The sequence below is a fragment of the Grampus griseus genome (assembly GCF_964374135.1).
Source record: "Grampus griseus genome assembly, chromosome: 12".
In the NCBI taxonomy this organism is placed as follows: Eukaryota; Metazoa; Chordata; class Mammalia; order Artiodactyla; family Delphinidae; genus Grampus; species Grampus griseus.
The window spans coordinates 66832273-66859273 of record NC_139006.1 but is presented as its reverse complement, the minus strand read 5'-3'; the positions used below and the strand labels follow the sequence as shown (position 1 = coordinate 66859273).

The 27001-nt window shown below is 41.9% G+C and overlaps 1 pseudogene across 1 annotated transcript; it reads right to left on the bottom strand.

Moving 5' to 3' along the window:
• Positions 1-2358: 2358 nt before the first annotated feature.
• LOC309830532 (protein NipSnap homolog 3A-like) lies at positions 2359-6044 on the bottom strand (annotated as a pseudogene). The gene is made up of 2 exons: positions 5900-6044; positions 2359-3139 (listed from the first exon to the last, which is right to left on the bottom strand). The product of its transcript is annotated as a protein NipSnap homolog 3A-like (transcript).
• Positions 6045-27001: the final 20957 nt, after the last annotated feature.

The following is a 27001-nucleotide window of genomic DNA, read 5'->3' as shown; positions in this document are numbered from 1 at the left end:
ATCAGACAAGTCAGGTAGATTGTTCAAGATCACCAGCAGGTCTCTGGACTTCTGAACTCAGATCTACCAAATGCAGAGGCCCCTGCCCTTTCAACTATGACATACAACCTTCTTACTAACTGCTAGGCACAACCAGCCTAGTATAGTGAAATGAACACTTGGATAAAGTGTCTGTCATCATGGTAGAACTATTAACAGCCAAAGAAGGAAGGAAGCATTGTCCATAATTAGACATAAATTCTAGGCTTTAGGGAAAAAATCGTTTGTAAAAGTTCAGAGAAAAGGTAGGTATGACTCCTTGGTGACACTATAAAAGTTAAAATGGCTAAAAGAGGAAAGGTTCACATAAAAGAATTCTATCAGAACAATCACTAACGTCTTAGTTTGAGCCGCTATAACAAAGTACCATAGACTGGGTGGCTTATAAATGACAGAAACTTATTTCTCACAGTTCTGGAAGTCATGGTCGGGTTCTGGTGAGAACCCTCATCTGAGTTGCTGACTGCCAACTTCTCATTGTATCCTCAAATAGCACAAAAAAGGTCATCTAGCTCCCTGACCTCTTCCTATAAGGGCACGAATCCCATTCATGAGGGCTTCACCCTCGGGACTTAGTCACCCCTTAAGGGCTCCATCTCCTAATACCATCACATTAAGAATTAGATTTCAGTATATGAGTTTTAGGGGACATAAATATTCAGTCCATAACAAAAAATGACATTGATCAAGAAGAAAAAGGAAAAGTGTCTTTAAAAAAAGCAAACAAACAAAAACTATACAGAGAGCTCTTGATCTCAGATTTTAAAAGAAATGCCTGAAATATGAAAAGAAGCACTTATAACCAAGGAATACTAGCCAGTCTTAGTGATAACCAGGATAAACAGAGTTGAAATTGCCCTGAGTCTTAAAAAGACAGTGTCAGGGCACTGAAAGGGGGCTTTGAGCTGAGTTCAGAGCAGGAAGAAGAATGAGGAATGGAAGGGCCCCATGCTCAGGGGCAGATGGTGTCACGTTGAAAGCTAACAGAGAAAAACAGGACAATTCGGCTTCTTTCTTGCTTTCTCTGTCGAGGAAAGTGATCTTCAAACTGGGAAGGCTTGAACAAATATGGTTTGTAGGAAACTGAAACCTAAGGTAGGCAAGGAGACAATAAGAAAACACCAAGCCCCTCAAATGAGTTCGAGTTCACAGGCCCCGCTGCAGTGAGTGCTGGAGAGTTTGGGAGAATTTAGAGAACAGATACATGCTCCAATTTTTAAAAACAAGCAACAGATGGATTACAGGAAGATGAAAAGTATCAAGACCTGGAAATATTTTTCACGGATATATAGACTTTTATTAGGGCAAGCATTTCCACAAGCATAAAGATCTCTTTAAGACAAATAGATGGCCCAAGTATCTTTGTTAAGTAGTGATCAAAAATGAAGTAAAATTTAGCAAAATTAATTCTAAATAAAGACATTCAGCATATAAACCAAGTCTTTTGAAGTTTTTTAACACCGAGACCTAATCACATTGTTTTCCAAGTTAGAGTGTCTAACAATTAATGTTGAAACCATAATTAATACTATGACACATATGATACTGTGCTTTTCCAAAGTAAAGAAATATATTTGACGTAATATTTTTATGAATCACATTTGATATCACAAAATAAACTTTACTGGACAAAAAAAGATATTGTTAAAAAATCTCAGAAAAAAAAAAGACATAATGAAAAGATAGACATAGTGTACAGATAATGTTAAAATATTGTCACACAGGGCGAGAGAGAGTCATGGACATATACACACTAAAAAACGTAAGGTAGATAGCTAGTGGGAAGCAGCCGCATGGCACAGGGATATTGGCTCGGTGCTTTGTGACCGCCTGGAGGGGTGGGATAGGGAGGGTGGGAGGGAGGGAGACGCAAGAGGGAAGAGATATGGGAACATATGTATATGTATAACTGATTCACTTTGTTATAAAGCAGAAACTAACACACCACTGTAAAGCAATTATACCCCAATAAAGATGTTAAAAAAAAAAGATACAAAAAAAATAAATAAAATAAAATAAAATATTGTCACAGGTATGGGAATGTATCATTTGAATATAAAAAATGTTATAAAGCAAAAGGTTGTCAAAATATAGGAGAGTTGTTTCGAAACACATGCAAAACCAAGATCATGAAGTAGTGGCAACTATTTCTAATGTATAACAGATACTGAAATGCCGTGGGGGAAATGAACAGAAGTATCTCCTGAAGTGGTAGTGACCAAGGACAGAGGTGGTTTTCAGAAGTTCAAGGGACATAGCTAATTAACCTACCACCTCCTTCAAATAAAAGTGAGACTCTCTTGGGAGAATCGAAGCCCATTAGCAGACACATCTTAGAGCAGTTAATGAAATGCTTCGTATTTCAGCAGAAAGAGATTTCAACGGTAAAAATGACACAGGAATCAGAAGCACACTTTGCTGTGACACTTGGTAGTTGACGTTTTCCCAGTGACCACAAGTGTGAGATCCTCATGAGTCTGATGTCCCCCAGCTGCATGAATATCTGCACTCTCATTTCACCAAAGAACATGAACCCTGCTGGGTGCTCTGTATTCTGGGTGGAAAACTCCAACCAATTCTGTGTAGCCTAAATCAACATGGGCATCCACCACCGTTTTAAACTCATCACCCCACAGAGCTGGCCCAGCAGGCTTCATCTGGAAAATAACTGGCTCATAGACTCCTTTGGGATTTTTTTTTTCTAGTTTGCACTATGGTACCCCATAAATAATCTCAAACTCTTGCTTGTCAATGAGAGCCAAATTTGGAATAAGAAATTGTTCTTGGCATTCTTTATTCTTGGCCGAGCCTTTCTGAACTTCAGCTCAAGGAGCAAAACTATCATACTTCCAAACATGAAACGCTTTATCCATCACGCCTCCAAATTCTGCACTCCAGAATCCAACCAGATCAGAGTGAGCTGTCTAAAGATGAATGGTTTTACTAATATTTTCCAGAAAGTCATTTATCTTTGAGGGTTTAAGGCAATAACTATGAAATTCATAGAATGTTCCATCAGATTGTCAGGGGGCCCCCATAGCAAAAGATGAATGGATCTGAGGGGCAGGTGACCACGTGGTCAGAGCCCTAGTCAGGCCGCCTTGGAGGACAAGCGTGGCAGGGCTTTGGGTGCTGAGAAGGGCAGCCAGTCAGTGGTCCTCCTTTTACGGCTTTCCTAATGGAAATCAAGACCAGGCCAATTTTTAAAAGAGTAAATATCGTTTAATACTTAAAAGATCATAATTAAACATAATTGCGTGTGCCAATATCATTCTTATAAGGCAAGCTTTACCAAAGGAATCTTGTTTCTGTGTTGAGAGGCTATGAAGGTAAGTCAACACTTTACTGGGTCAAGATTTCAAGACGCCATTGTCAAACTATCCCTATGGACAATATAAATAAACTTGGACTGAATGCCGGTTAAGTAAGGAAGTTTCCTAACTAGCTGAATGACTGAATGTATACGCTGTTGATGAACTCAATTCTGTCTGAAGAAACATACTGTGTGGTAAGGGGGGCTAGGGTATGCTTTTCTTGCATAAACCATATATTTGGCACATTTTTAATGACTCATATAGATATACAGCAATCAGCTGCATATTTTGATGCAACTGTTTTGAAGATATTTTGACAGCCCAGTGAAACAATTTAAAGAATTTTCCTCAAGTGCCAACTAACATAATTACATACACACTCACTTCCTGATCTTCATCCCACTTCTGAGTGAATTTTAGAGGGGCAATAAGGTCAGATTCAGGGGTGAGATGAGGCTTTGCGACACTCATTATTCACGCTGCTAGGGCATGACAAAAGATGTGTTTATATTTTGATGCACCCATTTCGATATGACCAAATCAAAGTAGTCACATCAAAATCCTTTTCCAGATCAGATTTCCATACATTTATCTGCATCACAGATTTTGGAACTCTACAGCACTAAGGATCTATCTCTTCAATACCCCGTAAGACATTTCCTTCCAGGTTGGCAATAACTCATTGTGCTTCTAATATATCTGAGGACAGAAAGATGGAGGCTGGTTTTAGAGTCAATATTTGCTAGATCTCCACCAAGTCAGATGTCATCTTCTTGCCTTTGGGAATACAGGTGAAGATGGCATATCATTCCAGGTTCTTTGTAAGTAATAGAAATAGACCCTGGCTGACAAAGCCAGAAAGGACTTTATAGGAAGGCTACTGGGTAGGGCTTTCATAGCAGAAAAGTCAAACAACCAGGTCTTGGGGAGGCCCATGGTCAGAGTAGCTCCAGGGAGCTCAGTAGAGAACCCAGACACAGCTCCTGCAGGAAGTACCATCAACAGCTTCAGTTCCACTGGCCAACTGTCCCTCTGTGTCTCTGCCCAAGTTTCAAATCTTGTCTCCTTGCCCCCTGTCCTGTGACCAGGACTATTGGGGTCATGTGGATGGAGGAGAGCAATCTCCCCAAGGGAAAAGGAAGGGCACAGTTATCAGAAGAAAGGGGCAGTGTGCAGGAAAAGAAAGAAAAAAAATAGACCCACTAAAGACCTGAACTTCAGTCAAACACTCATTTTCAACTACAGGTTTGGCCTCACCTGCTTTATGTAAATAAGGGATTTAGTTGGCTGCAAGCACAGTAAGAGTGCTGACACAGCCTTGGTGGTCCCAGCATCAGTAAGATGGCACCCCTTCAGAGGTTCCAGCACAGCCATGGGACCTTCACCATGGCCCCCCAGGTAGCCCTCCTCTGTGATTCTGGTCTCTGGGACACATCCTCTCATTCATTCTCCACCTCTAGGAATGGTAGCTGCTTCCTGTAATTACGAATGTCTGGGTTATCTCACATTTGCCTTTTTGCCCACTTTGTCCTTCTGTAGCTATGTTAAAAAGCTCCTATGTTAATTTCCCTCTACTGGAAATGTTGAGAGTATTTCTATCTTCCTTTCCGGAGTCAGCAAATGCTGAAAACCCAGGTGATGTCCACAGTAGGATGTTTGGTGAGGGAGGCTGATACCATGCGGTACTTGGAATGCATGTCTTGTTCAAAGGAAGACTTAGGGATAGACTTCAACTATCTGAAGAGCTTTCATCTGAAAAAGGGATTATATTTATCCCCTGTAGTTCCGGAGGGCAGAACTAGGATTAGTGAGCAGAAATTTCTAGGAAGCAGGTTTCAGCTCAAAATAAGGAACTATCCTCTAAGCCCTTGAACTGCCCCCAATGGAATGCACTGGGCAACTTTTACTGGAGGTTAGTCAAGCAGAGGATTGGTTTTCATCCCTCTGAGACACCGGAGAGGTGCCCACCAGAGTGACATGCTGGGCCAGATCAACTCTTGAGGCCCCAAAATCCTGCAGAATCTGTAGGCTTTAATTAAAGATTCAGTCATTTTCTATTGGAACTCGAGAACAAAGCTGGGGTGCTTGGTGACCTGCAGAAAACAGTATCAATTATCCTCTAAGATTTATCTTGGCTCCAGCGTACTTTAAAACAATCACTCTTATTCTAAGACTGAAAAATTCAACTTCCCACCATTGTACACCCAGCTGAAAGCGGACACCCATTAGTAGGAAGATTCCCTTCATTTGCTCCCCTCTCTGCTTCTAGCTGGGTTCACTCTGTGTCCCTGTGATTTATGCCCAGAGGTCCTTTGGAGGAGACAAAGGTGACTACAGCCCACAACTAATGGAATCAAAGGATTCGAGTGTTCTGGAAAGACCTGCTCACCCTTGTGAATCTCCTCTGATGGATCCAAATCCCTGAGGCTGAGGCTTCCCGTATCAGTCCTGGATTCACAAGGATGGGCAGACAGTTAGGAGGGAACCAGACAAGTCTTCAAAACCTTTATGAGATTATCTTCCTGCCAGCTTGACAATCCCACCACCTTTCCAATTCTTGCTACAGCTGTCAATAACTTGTGCACATCTGTACAGCCCGCCCTTCTGCTGTTCGGGGCACACGAGTCTCAAAACAGCTCTTCTCCATACACCAGTTTTCCTTTCCTGGAGCAAAACACCCTTCATTCGCATTGTGGCAATTTGGGGGGTAGGTGGGGGGGAAGCTATTCCCCTTTGAGCCCTGCTAAACCAAATGTAGAAACGTAACATTCTAACCTCTAATACGCTCAGAAAATGGTAACTTCTAAGCACACTAAAAGAAGTGTTCTCTTACATTTTCCAATGGGAACACTGGAGGAGAGAGGAAACACAATGAGTCAAAACCCCAGATATAACAGGACCAGAAATTAAACTTCATTTTGCCCTAGTCCAGGGATGCTCCCCTCACTCACACAGTCTTATTGCTTCAAACGATCCTACATTATGAGAGAGAAATCCGTAGAATTAAGAGTTTTGGTGGCTCAGCCCAGCTTTCTAGCGAGCACGGGTTCAACTGACAGCAGGCCATCTGTGACCAGGAGGTTGCCCCTTTTGCCAACACAACCCTTCATGGATCATTTTACTTTCCATCTGCTTCCCCTAAATTTGTCCCAATATTTTTGTCATTTTAACATTTGTCATACGTCCTACTCTAAGGGTGTGATTGCCCAGGAAACAAAGGGAAAATGCCTAAGAAGTGATCAGCAGAGCCTGGCTTGCATGTCAGCAACTGCCCAACTCTCTGGACTCCTGCCATGGTTTACGGAGCCCAGGATGCAAAATATCTTAAAACGCAGACACCCCTGCATGCCTAAAAGTCCAACACGAGCAAAGAATAATTTTGAGTTTAACAATATCCTCTTCCCACAGCCTGTCCACAAAAGTAGGGCTGTAAAGCCATGTTCTCCTAGTGAAAAACTGTTGGTTAGAGCCTGGTGCGGAGGGCAGTAGAGGGCAGGAAGAGAGAATATCATGGTGTGGTGGGAGGTGGGATGGAGAATGGGGGGACAGGGGCTTCTCTCATGGATGGGCCCCCCTATGGGACCAGCTCTCTTGCTGCAAGTCAGGTCAGCTTGTCTTCTATCTCAAGAGATCTGAATTGCGATGCTCATCTAATGCTCTCTGTTTCTTCTCCCTCCGACCCCTCTCTGACCACTCCTCATATTGTCCCCCTCCCTGTCCCTTTATGTTCCTTGGCCCTCTCTCTGCCCATCCCCTCCAGTCTGAGGCAGCCACCTGGGGACCCTGCTATCCAGTCATTAGCCAGGGCAGCTGCTCTACCAAGCAAGCTCCAGAGACCTGCAGCTGGGAGAATGGAGTCCTGCGTGCAGGAGGGGAGCCGGGGAAGGCCCACCGAACCTTCTCAGGTGGCCAGATGATGCCTAATTAGGCCCCCTGCTCTGGAGGCCTCACCAGATGGGCAAATGCCTGGCAGCCTCAGGGAGCCAGCAAGACGCTGTGGGAAGTCCCAGCGCACAGTTTCCTTTCCAGCTGCCTCTGGGGCTGTGCGGAAGGATGGTTAAAATAGTAATTGGCGCCTGGGGTCAAGGGGCCTCGCGTTTCCCTGCCAGGAGGGGAGATGCTCTGCTTCTCAGTGATGCAAGCCCTGCCACTCCCCCGCCCCAAGGATCCCCTCCACCAGCCTGAGTTGCTCTTGCTGTTGATTGAAACTGATTTTTTTTTTTTTTTGGATTCACACCAGAAGAGTTGGCGCTGGGAACATTTTTCTAAACCTAAACAATGCACACTATGAATTCATGAAAGGTAGAAATAAACTAGAAGGGAAACATGAAGAAAATGCATGGGTTTCATTCTTTCTGTCTCCCCAGCCTACAAATGTGAGCTCAAAGGGCGTGGCAGAGGGAGGGTGAGGCAGCTGAGGACTTAATTTTGACAAATTGCTGTTTCTGGGCAAGGGAGAAGTCGGGAGCCAGTGAGGGAGGCGGGGTGTAGGGGTCCGCTCTGGAGGTGCAGATATTTTATATTTCAAGGCATGTCCCTGGCCTGCAAAAGAGAACTGCCCTGTGGTTCTCCTAACCTACCCGGCCACTGCGCCTCTCACTGGCCCTCAGCATGGCCATTGCTACAAGAAAAACATGTCATGGGGGACAGGCAGGGAAGCAGAACCTTTGACACCCTCCTCACCCCAAATTCTGCTATTCAGGTGGAGTTCGCCTTTCGGTGGAAAGGCATCAATGGAAATAATGAAGTTTACAAACATTAAAGGGAAAAAATGCAGGAAACGGAGCTAAAACTGGGCCAAACAACTTCTTTGCCCTTCTCTCTTCCTGCCTTCCCTAGCTCCTTGTGTGACGAAGAACATCTTTGCCTCTGATGAAGAAGCGATAGCAGCAGAGCTTAAGTCCTTGACTCAGATGGCCTTTTTATAGAAAAGGAAAAGTCAGGAAAATACAAGAAATCTTTTCTGCCTGCCATCACAGCCCTCGCACCCCCATTTGGGATACCCTGTAAGCGTCCATATGGATTCAGAGGAAAAACCCATGTATCTCATTTGGTGGTTTTCTTTTTTAAGCTGCTGGAAAGTGAATTCTCCTGCCCAGTGGCAACTGTTTTCTAGCTATTATATGCAGGGAAAATTTCCAAAATAAAATGTAATAAGGCTAAGAAGACAAGCATACAAATCATTTATTATAATATTCCTTATTTACCCTTGTTATTAATGTCCCTTGTTTGTGGGACAAATTTGTGGATGGGACAGGCTGTGTATGATTACATTCTTGGCCAGCAGAGAACCAGGTTGGCAGCAGCACGTCTCTGAGCAATCTCAGCTCTCTGCAGTTTCTGGAGTATAACATATTTTCTGCGGGCTCAGGCTGACACAGTGGACATTAATTGTTAATTCACCAACAGCCATCTGCTAAAGCATAGACTCCCTGGAAATCTGGGGAAACAGCGCCACCTAGCAGCCCTAGCGCTAAGTGCGTCAAAGCTGTGTTTGTTGTTGACTGGGCCGGTGGAAAAGGCTGACCGTTCTTTTGAGGTTGACCAAATTGGAAAGATGGTCTCTTCAAATCCACCTCCACTACCAATTAGCACAATGAGCTGGCGACAGCTTGGAGTCCATTTTGCTTCGGAAAAGCAGCTCAGCTTAACATTCTGGTTTGATAAGCAAGGTTTCGTAAAATTTCATCACCATAGGTCATTTCACCTGTAAGACACTTTGGAGGTACACATTTAAAAGATGGACGCCCAAGGAGAACAAGGTGCTTCTTCAAGGTCACACGGCTATTTTATGGTTGAGCCTGGCTCAAAAACTAGAACCAATCCTGCTATTCATAGAATGGGAGCCCTTTTTATAGGCTGTGCAGAGATGAAGGTAGAAACAAGACACAGAAGTGAGAGTATCCATCAGTAAGCCAAGGTCTGGGTCTCTCTCTGAATCTAGATATTGATAACAGGGATAAGGCAAGGTGCACAGTAAACACAAGGACAGATTTTGGCCCGTGTCTAGGACACAGGCAAACACCATGGACAAATCTTTGAGCCGCCCTGCAAAATGTCATTGAAATGGCTGAAACAAACATTTGGGCTATTCTCCAGCCCAACCTCTCTGTGGTCTGGTCAGTCACATGTCTCCCTAAGAGGAAAAATATTGCAGATTTTAATTTGGGAAATAGGGGTTTTCAGACTCTCCTCCTCTAAAGGCCCTTTGGATCTTTGACTCCAAATGTGTCAGATGCTCTTTCTCTCTCAGGGAGGAACATTGTGGAGACTCAACCTCTCAGAGCAGGAAGGGACCTTGGGGGTGACTCATCCCATGGGGCTCATCCTGAGTGCACAATGGAATTGCCAGAAAAGATGTTAAAAACGTCAGTGCTAGGGTCCCACCCCAGACCAATTAAATAAAATTCTCTAGTGTGGGACCTAGGTATGGTAGTCCCCCCTTATCTGCGATTTTGCTTTCTGTGGTTTCAGTTACCCACAGTTAACTACAGTTCAAAAATATTAAATGGAAAATTCCAGAAACAAACTACTCATGGGCTTTAAATTGTATGCTCTTCTCAGTAGTGTGATGAAATCTCGTACCATACAGCACAGGGCCCCCAACCATCGACATCATCCTGGCTCAATCCAGGATCACCTGCTCCAGGTGACCTGCTTCTGACATGTGGTCTGAAGGTCCACAGCCTAATGTCATGTCACAATGCCTATGTCATTCACCTCACTTCATCTCATCACGGAGATATTTTATCATCTCACATCATCACAAGAAGAAGGTTGAGTTCAGTAGTACAATAAGATATTTTGAGAGACAGATAGAAAGACTACACTCCCAAACTTGCATTATAGTATATTATTATAATTGATCTATTTTATTGTTAGTTATTGTGAATCTCTGACTGTGCCTAATTTATAAATTAAACTTTATCATAGGTATGTATGGGTGGGCCCAAAAGTGCCTTCGGTTTTTTAAGCAAAAATAAAATACATTTTTCATTTTGACCAAGAACTTTATTGAACATATTCAGCCTTTTGTTCCACTACCTTCCACCAGTTTTCAGGCAACTTCATAATTCCATCTTCCCAAAACTTTTTACCTTTTTGAGCAAAGAACAGTTCCAGGTGCCTTTTACAGTCTTCCAGGGAATTGAAATTTTTTCCATTAAGAGAATGTTGTAAAGACCAAAATAAACGGAAATCCGAAGGTACAATGTCTGGTGACAGCGGATGAATCAGAACTTCCCAGTCAAGCTGTAACAGTTTTTGCCTGGTCATCAAAGAAACATACAGTCTCGCATTATCCTGATGGAAGATTATGCATTTTCTGTTGACTCATTCTGGATGCTTTTCATCGAGTGCCACTTTCAGTTGCTCTAATTGGGAGCAGTAGTTGTTGGAACTAATCGTTTGGTTTTCCGGAAGGAGCTCATAATAGAGGACTCCCTTCCAATCCCACCATATACACAACATCACCTTCTTTACTGGCCTTTGGTGTGGTTGGCGGTGGTTCATTTCGCTTGCCCCACGATCTCTTCCATTCTGCATTGTTGTACAGTGTCCACTTTTCATCACCCATCACAATTTGTTTTAAAAAAGGAACATTTTCACTATGTTTCAGTAGAGAATAACATGTGGAAACATGGTCAAGAAGGTTTTTTTCGCTTAACTTAAGGGGAACCCAAACATCAAAGCGATTCACATAACCAAGGCGGTGCAAGTGATTTTCAATGCTTGATTTGGATATTTTGAGTATGTCGGCTATCTCCCGCGTGGTATAACGTTGATTGTTCTCAATTAATGTCTCGATTTGATCGCTATCAGCTTCAACTGGTCTACCCGACCGTGGAGCAACATCCAGCGAGAAATCTCCAGCACAAAACTTCGCAAACCACTTTTGACACGTTTGATCAGTCACAGCACCTTCTCCATACACTGCACAAATCTTTTTTTTTTTTTGCATTTCAGCTGTGTTTTTACCTTTCTTGAAATAATAAAGCATAATGGGCCAAAAACGTTGTTTGTTTTTCTTCCATCTTCAATATTAAAATGGCCACAAAAAAATTCACCGATTTCGACAACTCTTCTTTTAAATGCACGCTGGTATGACAGCTGTCACATACAATCTAACAAAATTGTTTCGAATGAAGTTAAAGACAACTAAGTGCTATTAGAGCCATCTTACAGAAAAAAACAAACGAAACTTTTGGCCCACCTAATATGTATAGGAAAAAACATAGTATATTTAGGATTCAGGACTAGCCCTGGTTTTAGGCACCCACTGAGGGTCTTGCACAGATAATGAGGCACTATTGTATTAGTATGTATGAGGGATTCCAATATGCTACCAAGGTTAAGAATCGCTGGCTTGTAGCCCAAACTTTCCTCTTAAAGATGAGAATACTGAGGTGCAGAAAGGCAGAGTGGTCTGTCCAGCAACACACAGGGAGCTAATGGCAGAACTGGGACCAGTTTTTTCTTCCTTGTCCTTAGCAGCTTGCTACAGTCCGTTACATCATGCTTGGCTTCAACCAGCCAGATAGCCAGTGGTCACAGCCTGTAGACACAGCCCCGAGACAGCCGTCTGTGAGTGGTCGTCTGTGCGAAGTGCTCTGAGCACTAGGCAAACTCAGCATTTAGGAACCTTGAAAGAAGAGATGTTGAAGGATTCTAACCAATGTGAGGGCACTTGGTCACATTTCTTTCCAACTATGATTTTTGGAACTGGAGAAATAACCACAGAATGGGTCTAGGGCCCCCCCTGGGCCCATGGTGAGATGGACCAGAGACAGACTCCATTGATCACCTGATTGGTGGTACTTTGGGTCTCCAGCGTACACTCGTCCTCGACAGTCTGATTACACCCCTTGCCCCCATGCACAATCACCCTAGTACGCAGCCACAGGTCCCTTTAGTGAAGGTCAGAGGAAGATTCACAGTGTAAACTGTCGGCTGTGCAGCAGGATTTCCAAGACTTGTTCTCGTCTTCATTCAAGAGGCTCTGTGTCTATGAAATGACTCAAGTCTGAGAATTAGTTGAGGGATTTTTTACTTTTTTTTTTTTTTTCCCGGTATGCGGGCCTCTCACCGTTGTGGTCTCTCCCGTTGTGGAGCACAGGCTCCGGACGCGCAGGCTCAGCGGCCATGGCTCATGGGCCCAGCCACTCTGTGGCATGTGGGATCTTCCTGGACCGGGGCACGAACCCGTGTCCCCTGCATTGGCAGGCAGACTCTCAACCACTGCGCCACCAGGGAAGCGAGACTTTTTTACTTTCTATTGTGATTCTATTCACCAGGTCTAGAGCTTTCCCATTATGCAAATCAAGTAAGGCTTTAATAGCCAATTCAATGTCTCTACAGGCCATTCTATTCTGATTACTACTTGGGTTCTGCAAACCCTTACAGTAAACACACCCATCTTGTCTTTAGCAATTAAATACCACCTCTTGGTGCTGGGTTTCATCATCTCCACTGAAGTCAGGGGTCCTGTTCGATGGCAGCTGTCCACACCATCACTTCTGGCCCACAGAGAAGAGCCAGCACAGAGAACACGGGGGCTCCCTCACAAATGCATCTCCCCCAGCCTTGGTAAAGGGAGTGCCCTCTGGATCCTCTGAGGGGACGCAGTTAGGAGGTAGGTGAGCTGATCTCATATAATACATCTGCTCCAGCTTCCCCATCCCCCAAAGCTCTGTTTACATTCCTCTGTCTCACTGCCCCATCCTGCCCCATATCTCTTGTCAGGAAGGTCTGGCCCAGGACCCATTACCTTACTGTCTTCATGACAATTCAAAACCCCAGAGATTCTAACTTCGGCATTATGCAACCAAACCACATCTCCCAGGCTGCTTCCCAAACTTCAAAAGAGCTCCAAAATCCCATTAAACAGAGTGCCCCAGGTTTTAAAGAAATCGCTGATCACGAGCTATGAAATGAAGAATTGCATCAATACCAAAAGTTTAGAAGAGAAGAATGATTCAGGCAATGTTAGCCTAAGATTCTCCAGGATGAGGCTGGCTGTGACCAGGAATCTGCGAGCAGGCCATCAGCATGAATGTTCCAGGCTGGGCTTCCCTGTCCCACTCCCAGCTCCACCTTTCAATCAGGGACGCAGAAAGGAGGGTGGAGGGGAGACAAATCTTGACCTTGTGAGGCCAAGATGGCTCGAGGGCTCATACCCTTTCGCCCTTGGCTTTGGCCTTTAGCATTGCTGAGAGGAAACACAGAAGCTTTATAGGATGGTAGGTATTGGCCACATGGATAGGGTTTTGCATGGGGCTCCCCACTACACCCAGGGATGATGCCCGCCTGCAAGCCCTCTATTTGCATTTGGATGTTTTAAACAAAATAACACAGGCTGTCAAAGAATTCATTTCAGGAGTCCTTTTACACTGTCAGCTTACCATGTGGCTCCAGCGTGGAACCCTGGGTTGGCCTGGTGTTTCACTCAGAATAGAGCCCCAGGATCCTTCCACGGGGCCCAGGCGCTAAGTGATCGGCCCTCCTTCCTCTCCGGCTCATCCCCTATTCCACTCCCTTGCTCACTGTGGTCCAGATGCGCTGGCTTTCTTGCTTCTCTTCAAACATGCATAGAACTTCCCCCGGCCATTCCCCCTGCTTAGCGCACCCCTCCACCAGCTCTGCCCCTGACCATCTTTGATCTTTCCAAATGTCACCCGCAGCTTCCCTGACAACCTCCTTTCACACTGCATCCTCCACCCCGCTCCTCTGCCTTTTTTCCATTACGGGTCACCTTCTGACTTACTGTATACTTCATTTATTTTGACATTGTCTGTCTCCTGCACTAGAATGGCAGCTCCCTATGGGCAGACATGCTTGTCACTTTTGTCACTGCTGAATCCCCAACCCCTAGAAAAATGCTCGGCATGTGGAAGGGGATCAGTGAATATTTTGTGAGTAAATGCATTAAACTACTATGTGATTGGCTCTGTGGTTGAGCCAATCACAGCTTAATAAATGGGATCCGCTAAGAGCCAGAGGCAGCCAGTTTGCCTGCCTTTCCTCTCTACCAAAGTGGAACAATCTCACAGCAATCAATCCAATCAGTAAGGAATTGCCCAAGTCTGATAGGACACACAGACACCGCAGTTAACATTTCTACGGCATTTCTTTTTTAAGTTCTTTAATTAAAACTATACATGGATGGTTAAAGCAAAATGTTTTCACTCTACCTAAGCTTGCCATATGTCTGTGGTTTAAAAAGTGAATCTTGTCCCACTAATAATGTCCTTCATCATTTTGCTTAGAGGAGGAGGTTTCAAGGAAAAGGACAGTTATGATTGTGACTCCTTTTACACTAGACTAATAATAACTTTAGAAAAACAGCCCATGTTTAGCTCCACAGATGCGCCTTGAGGGGGACCCTAAAACACCTGAGGATAAAGAGCGTCCACTCACAAGAGGAGGCCAGCCACACTTGCTGGGCCCATCTGAGTATTATTCCTTTCGGCCAATGAAAGCTTCAGCCAATGAGTTGCGTAGTTATTATAGGTTATTCTGAATTCAGACAGCTGTCTTTTGTCTGGAAATTGATTACAAAGTAGATGCATCCATCAACTGGGGAATTTCTGATATAAAATTCATTCTTTTATTTGTCAAACATTGACTTAGAACCTCATAGGTGTGTTGAATATACCAAGCAAAACACTTGCAGACACTATGTGGACAGTAAGGAGAAAGGGGCCTTACTTGACACTGGGAGAGAGGGGTGCCAGGAAGGCCTCAGGCATTATATATCCTTTGGACAAGCCCCGAATGAGGTGAGGAAGAAGCCATGCAGATTTAGGAGGGAGAGCATTCCAGGGAGATCAGGTGTAAAGGCCCTGAGGTGGAAATGAGCTCGACATGTCAGGACACAAGAGGCTCCTTTGACTTATCGCCTTTCTCTCCTTGGCTGGAATCCCAAATCCTCATCCCATCCCAGAAGCCAGCTTCCTCCTCTCTGGTAGGTCCAGGGCCTTCCCAGCCCTCAGTCTGAACTAGACACCGCAGAGTAGCCCTGCCCCCAAAACTTTCGTTGCCGGGGCTCTAAGACTAGTTCTTCCAGGCAAACAAACTCCCTTTGTCCTGCAGACTCCTGGCCTTTTAACATGGGCTTTCCATTGCTGACAAACTCCATAATCGAGGGGAGGTGCTAGCAAAACTTCTCCCGTTCCTTAGCAGAACCCCTCCCACCCCACACCCCACCCTCCCACAAAGGAGCTCGAAATGTGAAGGGTAAGGGAGAGCTGAGCTGCGGGGAGGACAGGCTGGTGGGGTGCTCATTGGGCCCCCTTCTCATAGGCCTGACGAGCGAGCTGGACTCCCCACCCCTGCCGTCACCCTCCAGGGAGGGGGTGGGGCGTGCATGGGTGGGGTGAGCAGTGAGGAAGAGGAGGGAAACCACCTCCCCCTGAGGCAGGCTGGGATTGCAGATTAGGGACCGCAGTCCAGGCCAGACCCGGCTCCTGCGGGCTCACTCACCCTGGAGGGAAGTCACCGTGGGAAGCAGGGAGAGAGGAACCTCGCCCTGGGGTTCTGCAGCCTCTCCAGCCTCAGAGTGCTGGTCCTGTGAACAGTGTCCAGACCACAGTTTCTGCTGAAATGGGTCCCAGTTTATGAATGTATTCATGTTTTCACTACTGTTTTTCATTTGTCTCAGCTTCATTTCCCACAGCTCCCAATTCCATGCTCATCAACAAGACTGGCCACTTATTTGAACAGAAATGACATCAAGAGTGAATTTAAAGGCTGCTAGAAAGGCAAAGGGGGCCAAAATACTGCTGAGTCATCCATCACCTGCTCACTACAGTCTTTTCTACTCTGATGTTAAGTACCTTCTAGACATTATTTAACTGTCGTGGAAACAACATGAGGTGGGTCTCAGTGTTCCTGTGCCGTGGACAAAATAACTGAGGCTCAGAAAGGTAGAGACACCTGCCCAAGCTCACACAGCTAGAAAAGAGCCAGAATTGGACACAAGTGGGCATGGTTCTAGAATCTTCTTGCCTCTCAGTGCAAAGACACATAGACGAGGAATGTGAACACCTGCAGACTGAACTATATGCTGAACACCTGCAGACTGGTTAAGTTTTCTACCTCACTCTCTTGGAATGAGAAACTGGTCATCAGGACCCCATTCAGTTACTGATAGGAGGAGTGGAAATGGGGGAGGAAGGTGCAGAAAAGATGCCAACCCAGAAGAGAGCACTGCTGACTTCCTATGTCTCTTTGCCTGGGGCGGCTTTTCTTCTTTGTAGGATAAGGAGAGAGACGCCTACATTAGTCAGCACCTTCGCACAGCCCAGCTTCCTACTCTGCCTAGCAACAGGCTAGGCTGATGCATAAACAAAGGAAGGAGCTGCCCCAGCAGTGCGGGAAGGGAGCCATCAGCCCAGCCCTTGAAATTCTCCCACTCGCTTCCAGCCTGAAATTTCCCCTCATTTCACAAATGCAAACACAGAGAAACAGAGAGTGGGCAAACCTGGCCCAGAAGGCATTGCCAGTCAGGTCAGAATCAGGACCGGAAAGAAATGAGCTATTCACCCACAGTTCATTCATTCGTTCATTCATTTGGATTCATTAAAACGGCCAAGTCTCTGTCCTCATGGAGCTGATGTTCAAGTGAGGAAGACGGATGATAAATGGATAGATACACAATACAGCGTAAAGAACAATATAAAGGAGTGTAGGGGAAGTCCTCCCTGGGGTGACTCGGAACAGAGACCGATTTCTCACCCGATTGAAGTGAGAAAATAAGGGCAAGTTTACTGAGAAGGGAATAACTTGCTGTGTGGGACAACAGCAAGGAGACCAGAATATTCTGATCGGATTGAATGAGGGTAGAACTTACATTGAGAGGTAACTGGTGTTAGATCATAAAGCTGTATGCGAGGAACAGGACTTTGGATTATTTTTTTAATAGTGATGCAAAGCCATGGAAGAGCTGAAAACAGGAGAACATCATGATCTCCTTCAGGTTTTTAAAAATCACTCTTGCTACCATGTAGAAAAGAACACGCAGAGAAGGAAAAGTGGAGATGATGATGGCTTTCCTTCGAGATGAGCTTGAAGGAAAGAAATAAGGGGCATAAGAAGGGGTTGGACCCAGGGGGTGAAGCAAAAGTGATTTGCTGATGTGTTACATATAGTATGTGTGATGGCTTTCAAGGAATACTACTTGGTTTTCATCCTGAGCATGTGATCGAACTGTGGCACCATTGTACAAACTGGAATCCTGCAGATGTCAGAATCTGGATGAAATTAAGTTTTGTATCTCTAGCCCCCAGAACAGTGGATCCCACATTGGAGCTTAATAAACTTAAATGATCAGATAAATGCAATGGTTACTACATGTCCATACACACAAACACAAATATTTAACTACCCTGCTTCCCTTTGTCTTTTACTATAGTTTTTCAATTATTTTAGTTTTTTCCAAAAGAAATCTTAATTGAAATACCAATATATAAAACAAACACATTGCAAACGTTCATTCATGAACATTTATATTTGAGTTCAATTATGACATTTGCTTATGATAAAGTCAATCAATGAGGCCAGACAGTTCTGATGCATACAGATACTTGAAATCAGATGATATGGATGTTAACTGCAATCTTCTACATGTTCTAACTTCCATTTGTTTCTGTTTTGTCTGGTTGCACCTTATGAAGAGGTAGTTGCAAACAGCATAAGTTTGAAATGTGTTGTGTGCCAGTTAGTAACGCCTTTGGCTACATGTAAGAAAAGAGTTAAATGTCAGACGCTTAACCATAAGGAAGTTTACTTTTGATTAACAAAAGTCAGTAATATAAAGAAGAGTACAGTTAGAAATAGCGGCTTAAAAGACCTGAACAAGTAATCCAAAGGTAGGCGCTACAGAACTAATTCAATAGTTTAACAGTGTCATAAGGGCCCTGGTCTTTCCATCCTTCCATCCATCCTGCCATTCCTAGGCTGTCATTTCAGCCCTGGGAAGTCACTTTATGGTCATGGGCCATCAAAAAACCATCAGAAAACTAGATCAAAGAATGGTCAGGACAGAAAGAGACCTTTCTTCGTGACTACCCTCTCCCTATACCAGGGAAACATCTTTTCCAGAATCCTCCAACAGAGTTCTTTTGTGTCTAATTTGCCAGACCACATGCTCACTCGTGGACCTTCACTAAGCTACAGAACTTTTCTGCCTAACAGCTGAGCAAGACCAAGGAATAATTTCAAGAAACTTCAATAATTAACTTGGAAGCTTGAAAGACTAGTGGCAGAAACAGTTTGTATAATGACATAAGTGATGGTACATATACAGAACTGGGCCACTTCCTGCTGTTCTCAGTGGCCAAAGATAACTTCGATTGGATCTTTTCTGAAGATTTCAGGTGGAAATAAATTGACACACAGAAAAAAAAATGCTAAAAATTATGCTTTCCTATTTATCTCTTCGGAGTTCCATTCAGCTGCTGCTTTCCCAGAATCTTTCTCTTTCCCGCAAACCCTCTTTAAGAATTTCATCCTCTCTAAACTCCTCCCTTCCCATCTTTCTTCATCCCCTCTCCCTGTAATCACTGGCCCAATCTCCTGATTTCCACATTTGCACTACCCTGACATTACCCTAATGAGTGCAAAAAGTCATTCAGACAAACTTACCTCCCTGAAAGTAAAGAAGGGAAAAGGCCAGAGTACCCCTGCTTCAGTATGTTTACCTTTGTCACATGATCATATTGAACAACAGTCCCCATCTCCTTTCACAGATATTGAAGTCAGATCAGAAGTGCCCCAAATTTACAATAAGGGCCAAAAAGCTACTTATCATTCAACATTATCAATATGCAGCGTAAGATAATTTATCATTCTATTAATGACTCAGCAACATGATATGAACAGGCTCTGAGCATCTACTTCAGTATGACCTTCATAAAATTTAGGGCGGAACACTTTTGTACAATATTCTGTGATTCATTAGATGCAGGCCTGAATTTTTTGTAAAGATGATAGTAATTTTTTTCAAGGTAAAAGACATGCACATAGATGGTAGAGAAAGCTTTATCCTGAGGGCCATACTCTATACACACACACACACACACACACACACACACACACACACACACAGAGTAAGCCTGATGACACAAAGATAGTAATCTCCAGTGTTAAATTTAAAATGGAAAATATTTGGTGTGAGGTTTTTTTCTTTAGTCTATAGTTTTTAGATGAACTAAAGATACATTATTAAAAAAAAAAAAAAACTCAATTCATCCCATAGTAGGGTAAACATGAGTTGTAAACAAATAGTTTTTCACATTATTTTTGCAGAGACCCCTGCAAATATATAAATGTATTAACCAAGAAAAGTATCATATTAACGTGTTAACAAGAAAGACAGGTCTCCCAATAAGCTCCCAACCCTGCCTGTGTACAGTGGTTAGAAGGAACCCAGGTAATTCAGTCTGTGGACTTTATGCTGCCATCTCCTCTGTAACAGGGATGTTAACCCCTTCTCATTGGAAGAATTTTTAAAATGTAGAAATTCAGCAAAAAAAAAAAAAAGACACTGCTTGAAATGGAAGGAACCACAACTCGAGCCAGTGGAAGACCCCATTCCCCACCATGCACAGGCTATTTTGTAAAAGGTGTTTCCTGGGATTGTGGTTGTATACCTTGAGGGCACGGAGTGAGTCTCTCATTCTCCTCCAACATGTAAGAGTTAACTTACTAATAATAATCACGCCAATAAGGTAGCAGTGGTTGAAATACATAAGAGTCTCCTTTTCAGTTCAATTTTCAGCATCAGAAATTCAAATTATGGAGCATCCCCTCCAATGAAATTGAAAACTGAAAGGCTGATTTCACACCAACCAGAATTGAAATTCTCTGCCTTGAAAACTCTTCAGGAATTCTTTATGCACTTTTGACTTGAAATAATGAGTTTATTTCAAAATAAAGCAGCTATAGATCTTGAGGTTGGCTTGCTTTTTTAATAACTGTGGGTTTTCTCAACCCAAGGCTGGAAAACTAGTCTGGCATTAATCATTGAATCAAAGGAGGTAACCAAGGTCATAGCCACGATCCCACCCAATTCGTTATATGGATAACTAATAGGAAAAGTTCTTTGCAATGGCAACTCCGTGTCCCAACCTGCTGCAGCCCTCAAGCCCCTCCTACACAAAAACTCAGGAGCTCTATGTCTGGTCTTGCCTTGCTCTCAGGCTTCTTAGCTGAACTAGAGGCCTTACTCAAGTCTCTGCAGTCCAGTGGTTCTTTAGGCAGGGGACATATGTGACTGTGAACTTCATCTCAGAATCTACAGTTGGTTTTGCTTCTCCTGCTCCCAACATTCTACTCAACTCATCTACAGTTACCTGAGTCATGAGTAGCCATATCCCAAAACATAGCAATATCAAGTTCATCCAATTATTTTCATACTTTATAAAGGTAAGTGTTCCCCCTTTTAGAATCATACATTCTGATGACTAAAATTCATTAATAAATTATGTCTTTGCTCATACTTTGGTTCTTAATCTAATGCCTCATTCATTTAATTTTCCCAGTAGATTTTAGCACATCAAAGAGCTGCTAAAGTCCAATGTGGTTTTAACAGATAGCATGCTTTAGGGAGCAAATGAAAGAAAACCTAACTCAAATGATTTGGACAATGAACAAAAAAATTTAAATCCCATAACTATAAGAACGGGGATAGATTAAGACATTATTTTTAGCTCCCTCATTTCTTTGGGGACTCAGGTTTCTTCCTTCTTTCCACTCTGCTTAATTCAGCAAGTCAGCTTGTAGCTCTCCTCATGGTAACAAGATGGCTGCAACAGTTCCAGGTATCACCACCTGACATCACAACATCCAGCAACAACAGCAGCAGGAGAGAAACTGTTACCTTGTTCACAGTCCCCAGTTCATTTTTAACAGCCAGAAAATCTTTCACAGGAGCTTCAGGGCTCATCCCCAAACCCCTTTCATTGCCTAGAATTGTACCACCTTCCCACATCTCAATCAATCACTAACAAAAGAGAAATGAGACCTCCTAGTTATTTTAAGATCAACCTTTATTTTTACTGGGCTGAGATTATAGCATACTCTCCTTTAAAAAGAAAAGCAAAAACAAAAAACAGAAGAAAGTGAAGCATTAAACAACAACAGCAAAGAAGAAAAGAGAAAAGGGGAACATTGGGGGCAACTAAGTCTTTTAAAATTGATTTTGGGGTCCAAAATGTAAATAAAAGTACATTTATCAATTAATATATCCCCAAAGCCACTATTTAATATGGTCAGATATACTAAGAGCCAACCTCACAGTAAGGGCAGAAATATCAACAGAGCCATAAGAAATTCACTTACTACCCTTGATAAACAGGGTAAAGAGTAGTATAATTTTTATTGAGCAGCATAGACACCTCTATGTTTTAAGGTACACTGCCTGAAAGGTTTTTGAAATCAGAGTGATTATTTGTCATCTGACATAAAATCAAGTTACCATATAGGACACTGGATGCAGCCTATCTCCATTGTAAAGAGGTCCATAAATGCACTGGTATTACCTAATGATAAAAATCAATATATAAATACTCATTCTATGATTTCAATACTTATTCTACAGCTACAGTAATTAAAACTGTGTGTTATGAGCATTAGGGTAAGTAGAGAGATCAATGGAACTGAACAGAAAGTCCTGAATAGATCTATACATAAATGGCTCGTTGATTTTCAGCAGACAATGCAAAGTAATCAAAAGGAGAAAGAAAAGGTTTCTTTTCAACAAAAGGGGCTTGAACAACTGGTTAAAAATGAGCCTTGATCCTCACCTCACACTATACATAAAAATTAATTTGAGACAGATCATAGACACAAACATCAAGGAAAAAAAAATAAAGCATCTAAAAGAAAACCTAGGAAACTACTTTATGACCTGGGAAGAAGAAAAGATTTCTTAGGACACACATTTCAAGAAAAACTTGAACAAAAATGTTGATAGCAGTTTTATTCATCAGTGACTCCAAACTGGAAATAAGACAAATATCCAACAACAGGGAAATGAAAACATAATTTATAGTATATTAATAAAATAAAAAATTATCCACCAGTGCACTCAACAATTTGGATGAATATCAAAAACATAATGCTAAGTGAAGAAGCCAGACACAAGAGTATATTTGCTGCATTATTCTACTATTCTATTCTATAATAATTCTATTATTGAAGGACAAGCATAGCTAACCCAATGTGCTACAATTAAGAACAGTTTGTACACACTACTACTGCATATAAAACAGAAAAACAACAAGGACATGCTGTAATAACCTATAATGAAAGAGAATCTGAAAAAGAATATATATATGTGTGTATAACTGAATCAGTTTGCTGTACAACTGAAACACTATAAATCAACTGTATTTCAATAATTAAGAAAAAAAGACTAGTTGGTTTTCTCTGGGGAGAGGAGGTGGGCTATTGACTGGGAAGAAGCACAAGTGTTGATGGAGATGTTCTATATCTTCACTAGGGTTGTAATTACTTGAATATATACATGTATCAAAACTCACTGAATTGTACACTTAATATCTGTGCGTGTTTTTTTCTTTTTTTGGTAAAGTATTCCTCAATAAAAAAAAACAATGTACAAATGCATGAATACATGAGTACTGAATTATAAGTTGCATTTTTAGTTTGTCTCTATTTTAGGATCTCTAAAATTGTGATATGTCTTTTAATTATGGCCTAAAGAAACTTTCCAGCCATCTGGCAGTGGATTTTTAAAAACTAATATCGATATCTATTTATTTAGCAAACTTTTTACTGAAGTATGAAATATATGCAGAGATTTTAAGTGTACAGCTTGATAATTTTTTATAAACTAAATACCCCTGTATTTAATAAATAAATAATTTAATAAATACCTCTGAAATCAAAGTATTTAATAAATAAATAATTTAATAAATACCTCTAAAATCAAAGTATCAAACATCACCAGCACCATGGAAGCTTCCCACCTCCCCCTCATTGCTGTATAGTGTTCCAATGTATGAATACACCACAGTTGATTCTGATACCAGCTTCTGGTGGTTTTAAATAAAGCTGCCAGGAACATCCTTGTACATTTTTGGTGCACATATGCATTTATTTATGGGTCATATAGGAATATATTCAGCTTTCCTAGGTACTATCTAATAGTTTTCCAAAATGGTGGTGCCAATTTGCATTTCACCAGCCGTGTATAAGAATGCCTGTCGTTCTACATCCTTGCCAAAGTTTGATATTGTCAGATTTGTGTTTGGTTTTTTGTTGGTTGGTTGTTTGGTTTTCATTGAGTGTGTGTTGAAGGGCAGGGTAAGGGCGTGGGGAGGGGAAGCAGTGCTGGTTGTTTGGCTGGTGGGTTTTTTTTTTAAACATTCTGTTGGTATCTTATTATGGTTTTAACCTGCAGTTCAATGTTAACTTAAACTTGGATCATTAATTATTGCTTTAATGTCTTCAAAAATATTACACGATAAAGTAATTTTATATGTTAGAAAGCAAAGAAACAGAGTAGCAGGAAATGTGGAAATGTCACAATTCAGTGTTCTTCTTATAAAGCAACAACCCAACAACTGAGTGCCATAAATGACCTATGAAAGAGTCCATGAAGCTGCATTTGGCATTGAAACACACAAGGGGGAAAGATATTAGGGAAAGATTGCTAGGCACAACTCCAGATGATGCAACTAAAAACAGCAGGATTTGCCAAGTCTTCATGGTAACCACATGAAATAGATATCACTATCCCTATCTTATAGATGAGGAAACTGAGTAATTAGCAAAACGAGAATTCATACTCAGGTAGGTCACTCTTTCCATATAAGTAAAGTAGATATAAAAGAAGCAAAGAAAAAAGCCATGACCCTTGCCCATATTAGTCGTCATAATCTGTAATTTTCAAACCCATTATCTTAGTAGAACGCCCCCCAGCCCAACATTCTGTGTATCCAAGCAAGGCAGAGATAAATCCCCACTTTACTGTGAGAAAACTGAGAGGCTGATGGGTCCCTGTGGTTACAGAACTGGTTTGAGAAGCAGAGCCAGGGACAAGATCAGAAGCCCCTGCTTCCCAGGACAGATCACTATGCTTCACTGTCATAGGAGAAATTAGCCAAGCACGCCTATCTTCCATCATCTGTCTCCCCTCATGCTTGAGCTACAAAGTGTGGGTGGGAGATGCAAGGATTTCTTGGTCTCATCTCCACCCCCTACTACATACTGCATTTTCTTTTTCTCAAACAGCTAGCATCAAATGACTTGGAAGAGAACATTCACTCTCAGGATTTGGTGTTTTAATTGGTTCCTTCTCCCCTAAAGAGTCACCAAGGATATCAAATTCTACTGAATGAGGGGCTGAAGAAATATTTTAGAAGTGATAGTCTTCTAGGGGTACATAAACCAACATGTTGGTTAAGTCTAGAGATTAAAATATCTAGCAACCCGGTAGGAACTACCTTGCACTGAAAGGGCATCTCCATTTAGAGCTGAGAGTCTCTTTGAACTACATCACTCATGATAAGTATAAAGACTTCCCAGTGCATTGACTAACAAAGATAAGTGTTTAAGTAGCCTAATTATGCCTGAAGTGGCAAATCACCTTTACAAAAAAGCTAATGCTTTTTGCCAATGTATCAACGATCCAACTGTTCCTTTGTCTTCATAAAGATTGGGATGAGAAGGCAGGAAACACCTTTAAAATGAAGTTTGTGTACATCTTGATTCATAGTAGCTGTCTGAAGTTGAAAACATTTTTTCAACCAAGGGGGGAAAGTCCCAGCAACTTGGACAGCTGGCAAAATAGAGTATATATTTCAGATTCATGATTTTAAAATGATATCCAAAGATTTGTTTCCAATGGGTGATGGTAATCTCTACAAATAAATAAATGAGTCTCTAAGCCACAAGCAACACTGGGAAAATAAATGAGGTTCTGGCTGGAGCCTGCCTGCCATTAAACAGTGGTCCCCAGTTGGTGGGAAAGCCCTCCTTGACCAGCAGGGCATCTTGGGGGTAGGCCACTGCCCTGTGAGAGAGGAATGTGCCATTTCTAAGGCTAGATAGGCTAAATCAACCCTATTGGTGGGGTAAACAGAGGCATCTAAGAAAGTATTTTTAAAGGTTAAGAATACTTACAGGTAATAGATGGTGAACTTAGAGACAATTGTGAGAGAAATTGTGAGACCACTGAATTTCCTTCAGTGTCTCCAACTTTCTTTTTTTAAAAAAAGACTCTGGGAGGAATCATTTTGTAAAGAATTCTCCTGTTATATGAATAGCTCTCTCCTCTCATCTGTGATGCTCTTTATGTTTGGATTTTCATATATTGATTATTTTTATATATTGACTTTTTACATTATGTGGAGGTGGGAGAGTCAATAAAAGTCAAGGAAACGCGCATCAAATTATTCAGAAGCACTCTCTTTGATAATTCCCTTTTTGATGGTTGATCAGAGACAATATTCTCTCCATTGAGAGGAGTAGAAGGTTCCTATTGGAAAACAGTGAAATACAGAATGGTTTCCTAGAGAACGTGGATCTTCATTGGGTTTAACGGACATTCAACCCTTCTTCTAAAATGCTTAGTGCAATCTTCTACGATGGGATTTATAAAACTGAAAGAACTTTTGTGAACACTAATATCACAGGATGCTCCTCAAAAAATTATTTTCAAAATAAATTTGGTGAAAGCTTAATTGTAACTCCCTGTTAGAGAGTCAAAACATATCTGCATAGTAGAGACTAGGAGAAATTCTGTAGTAAAGAAACCTGTTAACATATTTCATGCACCATTTCCCAAACATTTATCCATGGAACTCACTTTTCTTACAATACCTAACAACTCCTCAAGGGTAACACTCTTTAGAAAATGTGGTTCTAGTTAGGAAAATGTTGAAATAGTCCAACTTCCTCATTTAGTGGTTGTCGGTGGGTGGGAAAAAAAACAACCACAGTGGAGAAAAGACACTCTTTTCAGTAAGTGGTGCTGGGAAAACTCAACAGCTACATGTAAAAGAATGAAATTAAAACATTCTCTAACACCATATACAAAAATAAACTCAAAATTGACTAAAGACCAAAATGTAAGACCTGAAACCATAAAGCTCCTAGAAGAAAACATAAGCAGAACACTCTTTGACATAAGTCATAACAATATTTTTGAATCTGTCTCCTAAAGCAAGGGAAATATAAGCAAAAATAAACAAATGTGACCTGATTAAACTTAAAAGGTTCTGCATAGCAAAGAAAATCATCGACAAAATGAAAAGACAACCAACAGAACGGGAGAAAATATTTGCAAATCATATGATAAATAAGGGGTTAATATCCAAAATATATAAGCAGGTCATACAACTCAATATCAAAAAACAAACAATCCAGTGAAAAAATGGCAGAAAACTTGAATAGACATTTTTCCAAAGAAGACATACAGATGGTCAACAGGCACACGAAAAGATGCTCAACATCGTTAATCATCAGAGAAATGCAAATTAAACCACAACGAAGTATCACCTCACACCTGTCAGAATGGCTATCATTAAAAAGAACACAAATAACAAATGTTGGCGAGGATGTGGAAAAAAGGGAACACTTGTATACTGTTCGTGGGAATGTAAATCAGTGTAGTCACTGTGGAA